The sequence below is a fragment of the Macaca nemestrina genome, unplaced genomic scaffold (genome assembly GCF_043159975.1).
Source record: "Macaca nemestrina isolate mMacNem1 unplaced genomic scaffold, mMacNem.hap1 Scaffold_114, whole genome shotgun sequence".
Classification (NCBI taxonomy): domain Eukaryota; kingdom Metazoa; phylum Chordata; class Mammalia; order Primates; family Cercopithecidae; genus Macaca; species Macaca nemestrina.
The window spans coordinates 96861-117138 of record NW_027257597.1 but is presented as its reverse complement, the minus strand read 5'-3'; the positions used below and the strand labels follow the sequence as shown (position 1 = coordinate 117138).

The 20278-nt window shown below is 35.2% G+C and overlaps 1 protein-coding gene across 4 annotated transcripts in view; it reads left to right on the top strand.

Moving 5' to 3' along the window:
• The window catches only part of LOC139361239 (lysine-specific demethylase PHF2-like), a 65289-nt gene that overhangs the window by 13225 nt on the left and 31786 nt on the right, over positions 1–20278 (top strand). Inside the window, exon 4 of one of the 4 annotated variants that reach the window (XM_071089816.1) lies at positions 10993–11217. The exons of the other annotated variants lie outside the window; for them this stretch is intronic. The gene's annotated coding sequence lies outside the window, so the exon portion shown is untranslated. Of the gene's footprint in view, positions 1–10992; positions 11218–20278 lie in introns of those variants that run through there. 4 annotated transcript variants of the gene reach the window in all.

Sequence of the window (20278 nt, the reverse complement as noted above, 5' to 3'; positions counted from 1 at the left end):
AATAGGACACACAGAAATATATAAGGAGAGATGCGTGATGGGAATCAGCTCACATTTATTACTGTGGAGGCCCACAAGTCCAGTGTACTGTCTGTGAGCTGGGGAACCCATCCTCTGCTTTTTGTTCTATTGGGGCAGTCTCTAATGAATTGGATGATGTCCACCAACAGTGGTGAGAGTGGACCTTTTTTTCTCCTGATTGTTTACTACAGGTTCAAATGCTAATACAGAAACATCCTCACAGACACTCCCAGAAAGGGTGTTTCCCCAGCTATCTGGGCATTCTTTAACCCAGTCAAGTTGACACATGAAATTAACCCTTAGGTCAGCACAGAGGCTCACACCTATAATTCCAACACTTTGGAAGGCTGAAGTAGAAAACTTGCTTGTGGCCAGGAGCAAAGATTAGCCAGGGTAACATGATGAGATGCTGTCTCTACCAAAAAAAAACCAAAAAACACAAAACATGTGCACACACACAGCGGGGTATGGTGGTGCACACCTGTAGTCCCAGCTACTCAGGAGGCTGAAGTTGGGAGGGTATCTTGAGTTCAGGAGTTTGAGGTGACAGTGAGCTATGATGACACCACTGCACTGCAGCCTGGGCAACACAGGGAGACTCTGAATTTTAAAAAATTACCCGTGACATAATTCAACATAATATGTTGAGTAATATACGTTCAACATTGTAAAATTTAAACTAATATAATGTTGGTTGTGCATATATCACCTCTAGGGAACTTGTCATATAATTCCTTAATTTTAAATTATTTCTGATTATTCTCTAGCTGTAAGACCCTCATTATAAGATTATGAAAGATTTGGATAGAAATTTGGTTTCATCTCCAATAACTTATTAGCACAAATTTGTCTTATAAAGAAAATCCAATCAGTAAAGACATAAAACAAGTTAAAATATTAGCTTTATTGTAAACTGACAATGAAAATTTAATCAGTAGTATTTTGAATAATGTGCATTTTCTTGTCTTTCAATAACAATCACTGGAATTAAAAAGAATCATGCATGGATATGTCAGTTGTTTAACTGACAAGAGAAGGGACTTTGTTAAAACCCTTTTTATATTTAATAATGTTTGCTACTATTATATAAAAAATTATGTTTACAGTTACTTATTAGTTGCTTTAATTGTATTCTGGCAGAAATCCTGCAATTCTTTTATCATGAATTGGAAATCATACCACTTACAGAAGGTGATAATATTTAGACATTGAAAGATACATGGAATAAAAAAGCAAAAAAACTATACATCTTCATTAGGCTTGTTGGAATATAATTATTTTACTTTTTAATACTATCATGTTAAATATTAAAATTTTCAGTTTGTGTTACAATGTTTAGAGCTGTATCAATCTACTTGTCTGGTTTGAAATGTGCAATTTTGTGAAACAACAGAATAACTCATTGAATAAATCCCAGTTTTATGCTAGATAAGAGAGAGGAAAAATATGTATCTGAATCCTTCATTCTTCTGTCATTCAGTATAGACTTTTGGCTGCTTCAGCTATAAAGACATCCAAAGAATGGCTTTCATTACAGCAGATTTGGCCTTTTCACATTTAACTCACATATTTTGGAATAATGCACTTGCAAGGTTAAAGCTGTCTGTGACTTAAAAAAAATCCAGTGTGTCTTTGGTGGCTAAAAGCATTTGGATATAATAAAAGGTTTTTTTATATATCAAGGACAAGTAATTGTCAAAATCTAACAGTAAATGTAAGTATTTTAATTTCTGAATACATTTTGAAAGTTCTTTGGAAAATGTCTGCAATATGTAATTTAGAAAAGTCTTAAAAAACATTTTAATGGACACATTTTAATTTTATAAAGGGCTACCTAGTATAATTTATCTTTTTTATTTTTGAAATTAACTCATAGAGCTCTCTATAAAGCCATGAGTAAACATTGAGGAATAATTTTGATGACCTACTGTAAAATACACTGATATTAATCAAATAGGTTTAAAAGTTAGTTAATTTCTAGCATCAATTTCTCTGTGAACGTAAGAGCTTATATGTGTGTTTATGTGTATGTGTGTGTATGTTTCTGGAGACTTAGAATTACATAGACCAAAACTGCATCTTAATCATCTACATGATTTTTAAAACTGGTTCAGAAGTTTGGATGTTTGCATATGCAGGAGGTAAATTTGGTATGATCATGCAAATCAAAAGGATTTTATTTTTCATGTGTTCAGGAGAGAGTATCTTTAGTACTTCAGTTTTGAGTGGAAAAATTGGTTTGTTTATTTAGAGAATGTTCAATTATGTTGTTGCAAGTCACTCTTCAGGTTGCAGGCAACCCGTCATTAATAGAAAGATTCTATACCTTTCAACAAGGGACTTTTTATTTCTTCTGTAACTTTCCCCAATGCCCTTCTCCCCAGGAATGATTCATTCAAAATTTGGCAATGAAAACCAGTACCAATGGGAGATTACCTAAAGATACTATTTTTCATAGAAGGTATTTTTACTGCTGTTGAAATATAAAAAGATCAGTCAGTTCTATTCATTTGTGAATTTTCACCAAATGTTTTCGCTATATTCGAAATATTTTCACTCAAACCTATGTAGTTGACAGGGCTGGATCAAAATTGGTATTATTTTATTTTTTGGTAGAAACATTAGCCCCCCATTGTTGAAAGCTCCGCCCTACTGGCTGAAGTGAGCTTTATGAAACTAAAAGGGCCAGTGCCCCACTGCTCTTCTTTTTCTCTCTCCCCCCCCCCACTTTTTTTTTTTTCAACTTTTAGAAGCCAGGTAGTAAAGGCTAGCATTTAGAAAGTTATCATGCATGCCCAGGAGAAGTCACAGGTTGAGAGGTGACTTCAGAAAACATTTTAAGGTTACACCTCTGACTATCTTTTTAAGATACAAGAATAAAAAATAATAAAAACAGAATCAGTAAACCCTGAGGAATCAGGGAAATCAATTTCCAGAGTTTCATATTGTTACATTCAAACGTTCAATGTTCAAGAAAAATCTCAAGGGATACAAAGACCACAGAAATATATGGCCTGTTCAAAAGCACAAATAAAATGAACAGAAACTGTTCTTGAAAATGTTCTGATAGCAGATTCACTAGACAAAGATTTTAAAACAACGGTCTTAAAGATGCTTAGAGAACTAAAGGAAGACATGGAAAAAATCAAGAAAATATGTATAAACAAAATGAAAAAATAAAATGATAGAATCCTAAAAATACAAAAATATTTTGAAGCTAAAAAGTACAGTAACTGGAATAAAAAAATTAGAAGGTTTTAAAAGCAGCCTTGAGTAGGCACAATAAAGAATCAGCAAACTAGAAGAGAGGACAATGAAAATTATTGAGTCTGAGGAATAGAAAGAAAAAAGATGGAGGATAAGTGAACAAAATTTGATTGACTTGTGGGAAACCATAAAGCGGAGCAATATGTGCACTGTGAGGGTCCCAGATGAAGAGTGATAGAAGTGGACTGAAAGAATATTTAAATAAATAATGAACCCAAATTTTCAAATTTATTGAAAATTATGAATATAAAGATCCAAGGAGCTCAGTAGCTCCAAATATGATAAAGTAAAATGTTCTCACATCAAGACATCTTCTAACAAACTTTTGAAAGACAGAGTATTCTAAGCCAGAAGACAAGTGACTCTTCATATACAAAGAACTCCTGACCTCAGGTGATCCACCGGCCTCAGCCTCCCAAAGTGCTGGGACTACAGGCGTGAGCAGAAAGTGATATTTTTTAACACATGGAATGATCCAGACTTGTTTCGTCATAATTTTTCTAACCATGTACTGGGATATCATTACAAGAAAACTCAGTGTTGACATTTTAGCGTGCAGTGACAAATCTTTCTCCATATTGCAAGGACCGTCTTCTGTTATACTCATCTCAAAGGGCAGAATGTAATGTCCTGTTTAACTGGGAGAAGGAATATATCAGTATTTAAATATTCTTATAGACATGTTACCTTATTTTTATCTTTTTTTTTTTTTTTTTTTGAGACAGTTTCTGTCTGTTGCCCAGGCTAGAGTGCAGTGGTGTGATCTTGGCTCACTGCCACATCCCTCATTCAAGTGATTCTCCTGCCTCAGCCTCTTGAGTAGTTGGGATTACAGGTGTGTGCTACCACGCCCGGCTCGTTTTTATATTTTTAGTAGAGATGGGTTTCGCCATGTTGGCCAGGCTGGTCTCAAACTCCTCACCTGAAGTGATCCGCTTAGCCTCCCAAAGTGCTGGGATTACAGGCGTGAGGCACCTGGCCTGACATACGTGCAAATCTTATTCTATAAAAATGTGTTTTTGTATGTATAATAGTTTGAAAACTAACATTGTATCTATAAATAACTCTTTATAAAAATGTATAGTTTTCATTGTAAAAACAAAAGGAGTGATATTATTGATGCTAAATAATCCCATCACTCTAAACCACAAAAGTTGCCCCCATCATCATCTTCAGTATTTCAAGAACTGCAAGATCCAGTTGGTGTTAATTGATGGGGAAGTGGTAATCAAAGAGTCTTTATGAAATATAAATCGTATTTTCCATTTCATGGGTCTTGCTAATTCTGAATGATACCTAGGGGAAATGCTCAGTTAAAATAAATGAGTAACTGAGTCACTGGGCATTCAAGAGATCATTTGCAGTGAATTAAAATCTATAATAAAACTCACACTTGTTTCCATGCTAATTATGTTCTCATGCTAAATATATTACAATGTTTTATGAAGTACTCTATGTAATATCATAGAAATTGATAAAATTATATTTTACTAAGATAAAATAGCTTAAAATTATAACTTTTCAAAATTTATTTTTATGTATAAGAATAAAAAAGCCCTTTCTTCTCCATCTGCTATTGCATTCTGCTTAAAGTTCTTTAATTTTATTATCACATTATACACATGTGATATCTTAATTAAAATATTAATTTTAATCATCAACCCTAGAATAAAACTTAGACAAAAAAGTACATATAATATGAAAAAAAATGAATTAAGATTTCAACAAATATTTCTACCTAAAAGTAAAATAATACCAATTTCGATTCAGTATTGTCAACTACATATAGCGAAAACATTTGGTGAAAATTCACAAATGATTAGAACCGACTGATCTTATTATATTTCAACAGAAGTAAAAATAGCTTCTGTGAAAAATGATATATTTAAGTAAACTCCCATTGGTACTGGTTTTCATTGCCAAATTTTTAGTAAATCATTCTGGGGCAGAAGGGAATTGGAGAAAGTTACGGAGGAAATAAGAAATCCCTTGTTGAAAGGAATAGAATCTTTCTATTTATGAAGGGCTGCCTGCAACCTGGAAGAGTGACTTGCAACAACACAACTGAACATTATCTAAATAAACAAACCAATTTTTGCACTAAAAACTGAAGTACTAAAGATACTCTGCTGAATACATGAAAAAGATAAAATCCTTTTGATTTGCATGATCATATCAAATCTAGCTCGTGTATATGCAAACATTGAAACTTCTGAATCATTTTTTAAAATCTTAAAAATTCATGTAGATGATTAAGAGGCAGTTTTGGTTTATGTACTTCTAAATCTATAGAAACACACAAATACACATGAACACACACATAAGCTTGTGTTTTCACACAGTAATCCTAGAAAATTCTTAAACCTATTTGATTAATATCAGAAGTACATTTTGCAGGAATAGTCATGATAATTGTTTTTCAATGTTTAGTCACAGTTTTACATTATAGAGAACTCTGAATTAATTTCAAGAATATGAAAGATGGCTGGGTGCAGTGGCTCACGCCTGTAATCTCAGCATTTTGAGAAGCCAAGGCGGGCGGATCCCCTGAGGTTGGGAGTTTGAGACCAGCCTGACCAACATGTAGAAATACTGTCTCTACTAATAATACAAAATTATCTGGGCATGGTGGCCCATGCCTGTAATCCCAGCTACTTGGGAGGCTGAGACAGGAGAATCACTTGAACCCGGGAGGCAGAGGTTGCAGTGAGCTGAGATCACGCCATTGCACTTCAGCCTGGAAAACGAGTGAAATTCCATCTCAAAAAAATAAAAATAAAAAAGATAAATTAGCACCGGGCACAGTGGGTGGCTCAGGCCTGTAATCCCAGCACTTTGGGAGGCCGAGGTGGGCAGATCACCTGAGGTCAGGACTTCAAGACAAGTCTGACCAACATGGAGAAACCCCGTCTTTTCTAAAAATACAAAATTAGCCAGGTGTGGTGGCACATGCCTGTAATGCCAGGTACTCCGGTGGCTGAGTCCGGAGAATCGCTTGAACCCAGGAGGCAGAGGTGGTGGTGAGCCGAGATCATGCCATTGCACTCCAGCCTGGGCAACAAGAGTGAAACTCTGTCTCAAAAAAAAAACAACAAACAAACAAAGTTAAATTATACTAAGTAGCCCTTTTTTAAAAAAAAATATGTCCATTAAAATGTTTTATAAAGACTTTTCTAAATTACATATTGCAGAAATTATCTTCCAAAGAACTTTTAACTATATTCAGAAACTAAAATATTTACTTTTACTGTTAGATTTTGATTCACACTGAAAATCAATGACTCATCCTTGACAAAACCTTTTGCTTTATCTAAATGATTTTAGCCACCAAAGACATACTGGATTTTTTTTTTTTTTTAAGTCACAGATAGTTTTAATCTTGGAAGTGCATCATTCCAAAATGTGTGAGTTATATTTGAAAAGGTCAACTCTGCTGTAATGAAAGCCATTCTTTGAATGGTGTTATAGTTGAAGCAGCCAAAAGTCACACTGAAAGCCAGAAGAATTAAGTATACAGATAACATATTTTCCTCTCCAGTCTAGCATCATACTGGGAATTTATTCAATGAGTTATTTTTTTGTTGTTTTACAAAATGGAACATTTCAGACCATACAAGTAGATTCTGATATAGCTCTAAATATTATAACACAGACTGGAAAGTTTAATATTTAATATGTTAATATTACAAAGCAAAATAGTATCTCAATGAGTCTTAATAAAATGCATAGTTTTATTTGCTTATTTATTTCATGTATATTTCAATGTATAGATATTATCACTTTCTGTAAGTGGTATTTTTTCCAATTCATGATAAATGAATTATGGAATTATTGCCAGAATACAATTAAAGCAACTAATAAGTTATTTTAGACATAAGTTTTTGTAATTTTTAAATAAAAGTAGTAGCAAACATTGTTAAATATAAAAAGGATTTCAACAAATGTCCCTTCTCTTGTCACTTAAACAACTGACATATCTATGCATGATCCTTTTTAACTCCAGGGATTGTTATTAAAACAAAAGAAAATGCTCATGATCCAAAATGTCCTAAGATTAAATTTTTATTGTTCACAATAAAGCTAATATTTTAACTTGTTTTATGTCTTTAGTGGTTAGATTTTATTTATAAGACAAATTTGTGCTATAAATTGTTGGAAATAAAACCAATTCTATCCAAATCTTTCAGAATTTTATAAAGAGGGTCTTACAGTAACAGGATAATCAGAAATAATTCCAAATGAAGAAATTAGATGACAAGTTGCATATAGGTGATACATGTACAACAAGCATTATATTAGTTCAAATGATACAATGTTGAATATACATATTGTCATGGTTAATTTTTTTTTTTCTAATTCAGGCAGAGTCTCTCTGTGTCACCCAGGCTGGAGTGCAGTGGTGTCATCGTAGCTCACTGTCACCTCAAACTCCTGAACCTATCTACAGTACTTACTATCCACATTATATACCCATTTTGTTCCTGTTGGGAAATGTCTGAGGAACTCCTACTGGTTGCAAATATTTTTCTTCTAATTTATGACTTAAACTCTACTTACTCTACTTCCCTTAATATTTCCATCCTTTCAAATTTACCTTTTTTCTTTATTTTTGTGAATAATTTACAGTAATAAATTACAAACATTAACTCTATAAAATGTCTATGTATAAAATTACTTGTATGAATTTTCATTGGCCTCTTGCTTTTGTTTTAATAAGGAGAAGGCTGCTGGCAAGAAACAAAACAAAATGCACACACAAAAAAACCTTTTAAAACACACTTCAAGATACCGAAGTCTTTGGTTTTAAGCATTTGATTGTATGAGCTCATTAATGAATGTTAATAGTTTTTACTGAAATTTGCTACCTATATTTTTATGCTTCTTATCACTGAGTTGTTATACATACCAGTGATTTTCATGACCCTATTAGTATTCTAAATTGAGTGTGGATAATAGAAATCCCATAATAACCTTATTTTTGTTAGATAACTTCTCAAAGTAGTTATTTTATTCTCCTTTCTTAGTTTATAATATAATATGTCTTAATATGTACAACAGGCTAATAAATGGTTCTGTTTAGCTAAGTCTAGTCTATATAATGAAAATGTTAGGCCTAAATTTCTAAACATTATAAACAATTTTTTGAAGAGCTCTGATTTTCCTAAGTATACAATACTTCAGACTATCTGAAGTTTACACATGTAAAGGAGAAGGAACTACATATGAAAATGTCATAACACTTCTTTAACTATTAGAATTTTTCAGCTGAGGTTTTATATTGTCACCAATTTAGTGTCACTCCTTTGTAACCTTCAGCTCTCAGTATATAGTTAACACTTTTATTTTCTGGGAGATGTTTAGACTTTAAAGAACTCATTCAAGATTGTTTAAGAAACAAAGCAGGGGATGAATTGAAGACTTTCATTTTGAAAGTAAGTGCAGAAAAATTATGAAGATGAAGCCTGATGAATGTGAAAGGCAGACAGTACCAAATGCTGATGATGCTGATAGGAATGCAAATGTTACACTGCTTAGGAAGACAAGTTCATCAACTTTTTAGGAAAGTAAGCAATCTCTTTTCATATAATCTAGCAATCATGCTCCTTAGTATTTACGCGAAGGAATTGAAAACATGTCCACACAAAAACCTGTACAAGAATGTTTATAGCAGCTTAGTTAATAATTGCCAAACTTGGAAGCAACCAAAATGTCCTTCATTAGGTAAATGGATAAACTGTAATACATCCAAATAATGAGATATTATTCAGCATTAAAAAGAAATAACCTCTCAAGCCATAAAAAGACATTAAAGGAATTTTAAATGCATATTTCTGAGTGAAACCAATCAGAAAATGCTACATACTGTATGACTTCAGCTACATGACTTTCTGGGAAAGACAAAACTCTGGAGACAGTTAAAAAAAGTCAGTAGTTGCCAGGAGTTACAGGGGACAGAGGGATGAGCAGCTGGAGCACAGAGGAATTCTAGGGCAATGAAACTCTTCTGTATAATGCTATAATTATGATTATTATATTGAGATTTTAAATAAAATTCAAATTTAAAATGCAGTAACTAAGAGGGAATCAGGTTGATTTGTTTCAACTGAAATTCATGATCTCAAAGCTCATGTCTTTATATTTCCCAGAAAAAAATAGTAATTCCTGCTCCATTCACTCTCATCCTTTCCCAGAGTAACAGTTCATATTTATTTTCTCTCCTTCCCATTTTCACTCTTTGCTGATGACTTTTCTATTCCACTTGTAAAAAAAAGTGATAATTTGACAAGAACTTCAAAATCTCCAGTTGCTACATCTGCTCACCTTCATATATCTATACCTACATTCTGTTATCTTTCGTTTTCATATAGGTGAACTGTCTTTGCTTTTAAATAATGTCCACTCCCTTACTGTGACTAGGTCCTGTGTCCTGTTGTATTAGTCAGGATTTTCTAGAGGGACAGGACTAACAGAATAAATGTATATATAAAATGAGTTATTAAAGAGTATTGACTCACACAATCACAAGGTTGAGTTCCCTGATGGGCTGTCTGCAAGCGGAGGGGCAAGAAAGCCAATCTGAGTCCCCAAATCCCAAAAGTAGGGAAGCCAGCAGTGCAGCCTTCAGTCTGTGGCCAAAGGCCTGAGAGCTCCTGGCAAACCCCTGGTGTATGTCCAAGAGTCCAAAAGCTAAAAGAATTTTAAAGTTTGATGTTTGAAGGCAGGAGGCAACCAGCACAGGAGAAAGGTGGAGGCCAGAAGACTTAGCCAGTCTAGCCCTGCTGTGTTCCTCTGCCTGCTTTTATCCTCGCTGCACTGGCAGCTGATTAGAGGGCACCCACCCAGAGTGAGGGTGGGTCTGCATCTCCCAGTTCACTGATTCAACTATTAATCTCCTTTGGTGATACCCTCACAGACACACCCAGGAACAATACTTTGTACCCTTCAATCTAGGTGGCACTCAGTGTTATCCATCACACCTGTAAGTGAAATATGAACAGTCTGAATTCAATATATGATCCTCTTTGCATAAATTATCTGTCATTTGTAATACACATTATTCAGAACGTCGGAAAAATCTTTCCTGATGTATTTCTTATTTAAAAGTAATGAGCATTTTTATAGTTTTTATATAATTTATATCATTTACACGTCACAAAATTCCCATAATTATGTTGGCTTTAATCATCAAAAATGTATTGGTGTACTTAAATACAATCACATTGCATCCCTTCTCTCCAGCAGATGTTGTAAAAGAAACTATCACAGCTGGGGGAAACTGATACGCAAAAGTGTAAAGCTTGGCAGAGAAAAGATTAATTTTCTGTACTTAATGCCCTTGATTCTTGAAAACTTTAAACTTTTTTCACAGTAAGGCCAGTGATTTCATTGTCTGGTGGGCAGTGGACAGATGATAATGTTCTGCTCTACTTTAATTTATGATGAACCAAAGAGAACCGGTTGTTTCTCTAATGAGTTTGCAAGAGATGCTTCGATGCTGAAACATTAGCTGCATCCTTTGGACTACTGTGATGGGGAAGTGAGAGGTAGTTTTAACAGCTTGCTAAAATTATCACCATTAGAGTTAATGAAGCACTAAAATATCCATACCAGATGTTTCAAATGGTTAGATTTGGGGGAAAGCATGTAATAAATTTACATTTTGGCACTAAGTACAAATTTTAATTTACTCTGATTACTTTATAGCCCATCTGGAAGGCCATTTGAAGGAGTTATGGAAAAGCTATGAAATAAGTTGTAATCAAGAGATGACACTTTATTGGCAAAGAAGCAGAAGAGTTTTACACCCAATGCCCATATTGCTCAGGAGGTTCAAGTTACACTTGCCCAGAACCTATTATTGAATCACAGACTTAGAATCAATATGGGAAGCAGATTAACTAAATTACAACAATTGGCACCAAGGCTTAATCTCTTCACAGACCAGGTAAATCTTCTAATCTATGACCATATACTTTATCCTTATGTATTTACTGAGCAAAAGAATAAACAGATTTCTTGTTACAAATTATTATAAAAGAGACTGGACAAGTGAAAAGGGATGATTGAGCTCCTAAGCTTTCCCATGGATGAAATCAAACAAACCTAAAGCATAGGGAAGTATGAATGCTGTTGAAATAGCATGTTCAAAAATCTTAATACAAAGTCTGGCATGTAATGATAGGTAGCCATTTTTATTAATCACGATGCCGGGAAGGATACTGAAAGAAAAGCATTGGAAACTCCATGATGTTACAAATTTTCCTCAAGCCCAAACCATTATAAGCTAGTGGGCCTCTGTCCAGCTCTCAGCTCCAGAATACATTATTTAGACTAGTCAGTGTTTGCTACCAGGTGTTAATTTTTAAAATTAGTTGTCAAGATTTTAAAATTGCAATTTTCTGCATTAAAATTTGGATTCCTAATACTCCTTTAAAAATCAGAACGTCTGGCACACTTCAGCTGAATCTGAGAATGTCTATAGTGTTTAGTCTTTAGACAGAATATACCAGCATAATGGCCATCTTCCCATCTTCCCTCAGCCCTTTTTATTTCTTTCCTTTTTTTTTTTTTTTTTTTTTTTTGAGACATAGGCTCTCTTCGTCATCCAGGCTGGAGTGCAGTGGCACAATCTCGGCTCGCTGCAACCTCTGCCTCCCGGGTTCAAGTGATTCTCCTGTCTCAGTCTCGCAAGTAGCTGGGATTACAGGTGCCTGCCACCAAGCCTGGCTAATTTTTTTATTTTTTATTTTTAGTAGAGACAGGGTTTTGCCGTGTTGTCCAGGGTTGTCTCAAACTCCTGACCTCAGGTGATCCACCCACCTTGGCCTCCCAAAGTGCTGTGATTACAGGCATGAGCCAGTGCACGTGGCCAGCTCTTCCCATTTCTAAGCCAAACATCAAAAGCCAGGCTAATCCTTTAATATTTGTGATTTGGAGATGGAATTCAAATACACATCCACATTTTATATATTTAAATATTTAAGTTATAAACCAAGCCAACAAACTGTTATATAAAATATATTTTATCCTTCTACCTTGACAAATACATCTTCATAATTGCCCAGAAGGCTAAGTTCAAATTTGTGATTCTCAAAGTTCTGGGGTGGCACATGGTGCCAGAGGAGGAGACCATCTTCACACTGTGGTTTTCACTCCTGCTTGTTCATCCCTGCTCTCTCCCAGAAACCCCAGTCTACTTGTACTACAAGTTCTGTCCATTGCCATGAAGGACCCCGTGCCTGCTCCTCAGGTCTGGGGGTCATCATGTGGGAAGAGGGTGCAGTCTCCAACATTAGGAGGATAAATCTAGGAAAGAGGCCCACACAAGTCATTGAAGCAATTCAAACCCATTTGGGGGAGAACTTTGGGGTTCAGGGCTTGTGAAATGGGGTTTTTGGAGCAGGCTCCCAATGGCATGTCCCCTGGACTCTGCAGCTTCTTCACGGTGGGGAGAGGCGGAGCTGGAGGAGGGCCAGAAAGTGTTGTTCTGTGCTCAGGATGAAAGCCAAAAGGCAGTACTGTGGATGACCATTCATGAAATGTGTTCCATTGTTTTCTTATGGTTGCCTCAAGATGAAAATGTTATTCTTGAAATTCAAGTTTCTATAAAAAATGATGACATGAAAAATAATGTGATGGGTTTTAAGAAAGCAGAAAGGGCTTAGTTCTTGGAGATTATTTTACCCATTTATGTCACATGCCTAGGATGTGCAGGTGTTGGAGTTTAAGGCCTTTGGTTAGCCATCTTCCTCCTGTTCATATTGCAGTGCTGTGTTTATGTTACATAGTAGCCGTTCATGAAAATTGTTTGTCTTAATGCCAGAGTATGAGTTTTGTGGAAAACTCATTAAATTATTTCAATTGAAAGAAGAAGGAAATTAGCAAAGTTTCATCTAAAGAGCCTTTTAAGAAAATGCCCTTAAAATAGTGATTCTCTTTCTGCTTTCAGGATCCTATCACTCTTAAAAATTATTGAGAATCTAAAAGAGCATTTACTTATATGGCTTATGTCTACATTTACTATAATCAAAATTTAAAATGAGAAATAGAAAAAGTATGTATTAGTGTATTCAAATTAAAACTTAATTCTATTTTTATGAAAATAACTTTCAAAACAAAAAAAATTATGTGGCATTGATTGTTTTACACTTTTGCAAATGTCTTTGATATCTGACTTCACAGAAAGCTGAATTCTCATGTGTATTTTTGCATCAGTCTTTTACAATAGGTGGTTTTAGTAAAGGTTATGAAGAACCTTCAGCCTTACACAGATAATATTAGGTGGAAAAAGGAGAAGCATTATAGTAGACGTTTTTAGGTAGTTTTAGTCAGTCTCTGGCACTACACCAAAACTTGAGAAATGATTGGTTTTGAAAGGCTAGTTGCAGTGTGGAATCATAACAATGCACTTTTTATGTTCCGTTACTTCAGAGTACATTGAGATCTCAGGCACTTTGGATTATTCTTTAATCCATGCATTATTTTGTGACATCATATGTTGGTCATTGGAAAATATTGGTCCATTGGGTTATGCTGGTATATTAATACACAGTATCAAAAATCATACTCATTTCTGAGGGCTCTGCTCTGTTCCTTTGGTCTATATCTCTGTTTTGGTACCAGTACCATGCTGTTTTCATTACTGTAGCCTTATAGGATAGTTTGAAGTCAGGTAGCATGATGCCTCCAGCTTTGTTTTTTTGGCTTAGGATTGACTTGGCAATGTGGGCTCTTTTTTGGTTACATATGAACTTTAGTTTTTTCCACTTCTGTGAAGAAAGTCATTGGTAGCTTGATGGGGATGGCATTGAATCTATAAATTACCTTGGGTAGTATGGTCATTTTCAAGATATTGATTCTTCCTATCCATGAGCATGGAATGTTCTTGCATTTATTTGTGTCCTCTTTTTTTTTTTTGTTGAGCAGTGGTTTGTAGTTCTCCTTGAAGAGGTCCTTCACATTCCTTGTAAGTTGGATTCCTAGGCATTTTATTCTCTTTGAAGCAATTGTGAACGAGAGTTCACTCATTATTTGGCTCTCTGTTTCTCTGTTATTGGTGTATAAGAATGCTTGTGATTTTTGTACGTTGATTTTGTATCCTGAGACTTTGCTGAAGTTGCTTATCAGCTTAAGGAAATTTTGGGCTGAGACGATGGGGTTTTCTAGATATACAGTCATGTCGTCTGCACACATCTACAACCATCTGATCTTTGACAACCCTGAGAAAAACAAGAAATGGGGAAAGGATTCCCTATTTAATAAATGGTACTGGGAAAATTTGCTAGCCATATATTGTAGAAAGCTGAAACTGGATCCCTTACTTACACCTTACACAAAAATTAATTCAAGATGGATTAAAGACTTAAGTTAGACCTAAAACCATAAAAACCCTAGAAGAACACCTAGGCAATACGATTCAGGACATAGGCATGGGCAAGGACTTCGTGTCTAAAACACCAAAAGCAACGGCAACAAAAGTCAAAATTGACAAATGGGATCTAATTAAACTAAAGAGCTTCTGCACAGTAAAAGAAACTACCATCAGAGTGAACAGGCAACCTACAGAATGGGAAAAAAATTTTGCAATTTACTCATCTGACAAAGGGCTAATATCCAGAATCTACGAAAAACTCAAAACAAATTTACAAGAAAAAAACATCCCCATCAAAAAGTGGGCAAAGGATGTGAACAGACACTTCTCAAAAGAAAACATTTATATAGCCAACAGACACATGAAAAAATGCTCATCATCACTGGCCATCACAGAAATGCAAATCAAAACCACAATGAGATACCATCTGACACGAGTTAGAATGGCGATCATTAAAACGTCAGGAAACAGGTGCTGGAGAGGATGTGGAGAAATAGGAACACTTTTACCCTGTTGGTGGGACTGTAAACTAGTTCAACCATTGTGGAAGACAGTGTGGTGATTCCTCAAGGATCTAGAACTAGAAATACCATTTGACCCAGCCATCCCATTACTGGGTATATACCCAAAGGATTATAAGTCATGCTGCTATAAAGACACATGCATGTGTATGTTTATTGCAGCACTAATCACAATAGCAAAGACTTGGAACCAACCCAGATGTCCATCAATGACAGACTGGATTAGGAAAATGTGGCACATACACACCATGGAATACTGTGCAGCCACAAAAAAGGATGAGTTCATGTCCTTTGTAGGGACATGGATGCAGCTGGAAACCATCGTTCTCAGCAAACTATCGCAAGAACAGGAAACCAAACACCGCATGTTCTCACTCATAGCGGGAAATTGAGCAATGAGAACACTTGGACACAGGAAGGGGAACATCACACATCAGGGCCTGTTGTGGGGAGGGATAGCATTAGGAGATATACCTAGTGTAAATGACGAGTTAATGGGTGCAGCACACCAATATGACACTATTCATATGTAACACACCTGCACATTGTGCACATGTACCCTAGAACTTAAAGTGTAATAAAAAAAGAGAAAAGGAGAAGGGGTAGGAATTGGTCTTTTGAACTAATTATAAGAGGGGAGAGAGCTACTATATGCTGGCAACATTATCTTCATGGTAGTCCATGCACAACCCTGAGAGAGCAGAGGCCCAAGTGAGAGTCAGCTGCCTCATGCTGAAGAAAGGAATATCTCCCCAGGTCTTTCAGGAATCCCACTGACATCTTTGGAAGATAAGAGCCAGGTTGCTCCCTTGGCATGGATGTGGGCATTGTCACCAGGACTACTAGCAGGGGCAATACTGAGGCTCCCTCAGGAGGTGGGCAAGGAGGTACTGGATCTCCCATATATAATCATGATAGAGAGCCTGGCTCACAAGCATCTGTGGACCCCTCTTCAGAACCACCAGGAAACTTGGAGTAGCCTGTGTGCCTGTTGCAGGAGAAAGGTAAGTGTGGTAGTCTCCTGTGAGTAGATGAAACAAGATAAAAAAAATCTCAATTATTGATGAAATGTGACCAATTATATGTAGTGATGTACAGAGGACATTTATTACTTCTATCTATTCTATGACAGTGTCCAGTTCCTCTTTTAGTCTCAGTGGTTCATTGTAAATATGAAATAATATATTGCAGGGACTTGTTTAACCTGTAGAATTCTGAGAAATTTTAAGTAGATCTTGGTACTTTTAAAAAAGTGTATGGATACTTTCAGCCTGGTTAAAGCCCTAATACCTTCAAAGCAATGCTTGCATAAGCAACAATAACAAAATAATTTCCCCATTGCCACATTTCATTATGTTCCCATTCCTCTAATTTTGCACCTACTCCCAATTTTGCTGTGGAGGATCCATTTCATCTACTTTTGATCTCTTGGCATCTATGGCAAAGAGTACTAGCCTTTCAACCCTGAAAGGTTTTCATAAGATTCATCTGAATCTTTGTATCTAAAAAGCATTGAATTGCTTAAGTTCTCACCAATGCTTATCAATGGATATGAGCCGTGACAATACTGGAGCTCCTTCAGTTGGCTTCGTGAGCAGAACTATCAACAATGGGGAACATGAACTGGAGCAGAAGAGGACAGACTGAGATATACCATATGGTGACTGTAGCTGAAAGCCAAATACATGAGTGTACACACATACACACCGGAGGGCTATCAGGAATTCTTGAGGATAAACACATCTCATGAGGGCAGGCGATAGTGTAATCTGGAATCAATGAGGAGCATATTGAAACTATATAAATCCTGCAGGAAAAGATAAAGATAAAATGTTCTACATCAAAAGGAATGCAGCTTAGAAGAAATATAGGATGAGAAAGGACTATAGCAATATGTAATCCCTGACAAAACAGGAAAAAGTAACAAAACCAGATGTTTCAAGACACCCCCACTGTTTATGCATGGAGTTCAAAGACTCCCCAGTTCCATTAAAAGACTCGTCTTTCCTTGAAAAACTATTACTATTGAAATCCTGACCTAATGAAGATATCTACTAGAATATCTCAGAATAAATAACTGAATATTGAATAATGAAACCTGAGTGCATAAGATTAAATGATATTGTAACAACTCAAGATAAGTATGAAAGTTCAATCTAAGGTTCATTCTGCCATAGGAAAAACAAAGCAACTGTTTGGATAATTCAGAAACATGTTTTTTTTTTAACTCAGTAGCAAAGATCTTTAGTAGAGATGAGACCTCTAGACCTCATCTCTACTAGACATTTTAGACATGTATAGTCAGGGTGATAGCCTGAATATACATCTGCATATAAATTTGGGGGTTTTATCATGTATGTAAGTCTGAGTTTTTTATTTTGTTTCATTTTTTTATTTTCAGTTTTGTATTTTTTTATTTTTTTCATTTTTTAAATTTTTATTTTGTTTCATTTATGTAGGTGTCTGTTTTTATGCCAGTGCCATGCTGATTTGCCTACTATAGGTTTATAGTATATTTTGAAGTCTGAACACAGGTATTCCCTTGTGTTTAGAAAGTCAGGTAGTGTGATGCCTTCAGCGTTGTCCTTTTTGCTTAGGGTTGCTTTGACTATTGAAGATATTTTGAGTTCCAGCTAGGCACAGTGGCTCACACCTGTAATCCCAGCACCTGGGGAGGCTCAGGTGGGAGAATCTCTTGAGCTCAGAAGTTTGAGACCAGCTTGGGTAACATAGTGAGACCTCATCTCTACTGAAATTCAAATATAAGTTAGCCAGGTGTGGTGGTGGATGCCTCTAATCCCAGAATACTCGGGGGGCTGAGGTTGGAAGATGGCTTGAGCCTGAGAGGTTGAGGCCTTAGTGAGCCCTGACTATGCCACTCCATTGATATTTTGAGTTCCACATACATTTTACGAGTTTTTCTACGTATGTGAAGAATGCCTTTGGTATTTTGATGGGGATTGCACTAAATCTTTAAATTGCTTTGGGAAGTATCATTTTAATAATACTAGTTCTTCCAATCCGTGTGCTTAGAATATCTTTCTATTTTCATATATCATCTTCAATTAGCATTTTATACTTTTCCTTGTATAGGTCTTTCTCTCTTTTTTTTTTTTGTTAAATTGACTTGTAGGTATTTTATATTCTTTATAGTTATTGCAAATGATTTATTTTTCAGGTTGTTCACTGTTGGTGTATATAAATGCTACTGATTTTTGTATGTTGATTTTGTATCCTGCAACTTTACTTAATTCGTTTATCAGTTACAAGAGTTTTTTGGTGGAGCCTTTAGGTTTTTGTAAGTATAAGATTATATCATCTGCAAACAAGGCTAATTTGACTTTTTCCTTTCCAATTTAGATGTCCTTTATTTCCTTCTCTTGCCTAATTGCTATGGCTAAGACTTCCCATATTATGTTGAATAAAAGTGGTAAAAGTAGGCATCCATGCTTTGTTCCGGACCTTAGAGCAAAGACTTTCCATTTTTCTCCATTCAACACAATGTTAGCTGTGGGTTTGTCCTATGAAATCTTTACTATTTTGAGTTGTTTTTCCTTCTATATCTAATTTGTCAAGAGTTTCTATCATAAAGTGATGTTGAATTTTCTCAGACACTTTTCAGCATCTATTGAAATGATCATATGGTTTTTGTTCTTGCTTCTGTGGATGTTACATATTATTCCTGCATATAGTGTACCATACTTACATTCCTGAAATGAATCCCACTTGATCACGGTGAATGATCTTTTTAATGCATTGTTGAATTTGGTTTGCTAATATTTTGTTCAGGATTTTTACATTTATTTTCACCAGTGATACTGGCCTATAGTTTTCTACTTTTGCTATGCCGTTTTCTGGTCTTGGATCAGGGAAGCTAGCTTCATGGAAAAATTTATGAAGTATTCCCCCCTCTTCAATTTTATTTGAATAATTTGAGTAGAACTAGTACTAGTTCTACATTAAATGTTTGGTAGAATTGATTAATGAAGCCATCAGGGTCTGGGATTTTTTTTTCATGGGAGACAATTTTAAGTACAGCTTCAGTTTTCTTGTTATTTGTTTGTTGACATTTTCTATTTCTTCATGGTTCAATCTTGGTAGGTTGTATATGTCCAGGAATTTATCAATTTAGTCTGAGTTTTTGAAATTGTTGGCATGTAGTTGCTCATAATATACTGTAATGAGTATTTGTATTTCTGCAATCTCAGTTTTTATGTCTCCTTTTTGGGTTCTGATATTATTTATTGGGGTCTCTCTTTTTTCTTAGTCTAGCTAAAGGTTTGTCAGTTTTGTTTATTTTTTTAAAAAACAACGATTTGATCATTTAATCTTCTGTATTGTGAGACCACTTTCACTTATGAATACCCTGGTATATTTGATTTTGTCTTTCTACTAATTTGAGGTTTGGTTTGTTCTTGTATTTCTGGTTCCTTTAAGTACATCATGAAATTTTATTTATGATTTCTTTATTTGAATTCTTTCTACTTTTTCAATGTAAACATTTATTGCTGTAAACTTCCCTCTTAATACTGCTTTTTCTGTATCTCATAGATTTTGGTTTGTGATATCTCCATTTTCTTTGTTTTAAGGAATTTTTACATTTTCTTAATTTTTTAATTCATTCATTGGTTATTCAGGAGCATGTTGTTTAATTTCCATGTATTTGTGTAGTTTTTAACGTTTCTCTTGTTACTTATTTCCAGTAGTAGTCTCTTGGGTTTAGAAAAAAACAAACAACCCCATCAAAAAGTGGGCATAAGGATATGAACAGACACTTCTCAAAAGAAGACATTCATACAGCCAACAGACACATGAAAAAATGCTCATCATCACTCGTCATCAGAGAAATGCAAATCAAAACCACAATGAGATACCATCTCACATCAGTTAGAATGGCAATTATTTAAAAATCAGGAAACAACAGGTGCTGGAGAGGATGTGAAGAAATAGGAACACTGTTGGTGGGACTGTAAACTAGTTCAACCATTATGGAAAACAGTGTGGTGATTCCTCAAGGGTCTAGAACTAGAAATACCATTTGACCCAGCCATCCCATTACTGGGTATATACCCAAAGGATTATAAGTCATGCTGCTATA